The following is a 550-nucleotide window of genomic DNA, read 5'->3' as shown; positions in this document are numbered from 1 at the left end:
AATGTATACTTATGTATACTTGTGTATAATGTATACTTATGTATACGTATGTGTATAACATATACTTTTGTGTATGTATACAATGTATATTTGTGTATAATGTATGTGTTATGTATATGCATATAATGTATCTTGTGTCTATGTACGTAGGTATAAAGAATACTTGCTACATCTACTTGTATATAATGTATACATGTGTATATAATGTCTACTCGTGTATATTTGTGTATATGTATGTGTGTATAATGTATACTTCCCAGGCATGGCCATAACGTCTTTTTATGGAAATTTGTAGAACTGTAACGTATTTTAATGTGTAGTATTTTTTTTTCTCAAATTGGGAAGCAATTGCTTTGACTAGAATTTCGCTGGGTATTTTTTTTTTTTTGTAGCGGGTCTGTCTCGTATGCATACAACAAAATTTCACCCAACTAGAAACCCCTGATCAAGTATAAATATTACCAGAATTATTACACCCCGCCATACACACACACACAACGAAGGACAATCATGCTTTATCAATGTATAGTATAATATATATATATATATA

The 550-nt window shown here is 29.5% G+C and overlaps 2 protein-coding genes across 4 annotated transcripts in view; one reads left to right on the top strand and one right to left on the bottom strand.

Annotated features, from left to right (window-relative positions):
* LOC128250925 (plectin-like) overlaps positions 1 to 550 on the bottom strand; it is a 59,356-nt gene that overhangs the window by 23,217 nt on the left and 35,589 nt on the right. The gene's annotated exons all lie outside the window — the stretch shown is intronic.
* Positions 1 to 550, top strand: part of LOC106868379 (high affinity cationic amino acid transporter 1) — a 21,372-nt gene that overhangs the window by 1,745 nt on the left and 19,077 nt on the right. The window lies entirely within an intron of this gene.

The sequence above is a fragment of the Octopus bimaculoides genome, chromosome 26, assembly GCF_001194135.2.
Source record: "Octopus bimaculoides isolate UCB-OBI-ISO-001 chromosome 26, ASM119413v2, whole genome shotgun sequence".
In the NCBI taxonomy this organism is placed as follows: domain Eukaryota; kingdom Metazoa; phylum Mollusca; class Cephalopoda; order Octopoda; family Octopodidae; genus Octopus; species Octopus bimaculoides.
Note: the sequence above shows the minus strand (reverse complement) of the source record. Positions and strands in the feature narration are given on the sequence as shown.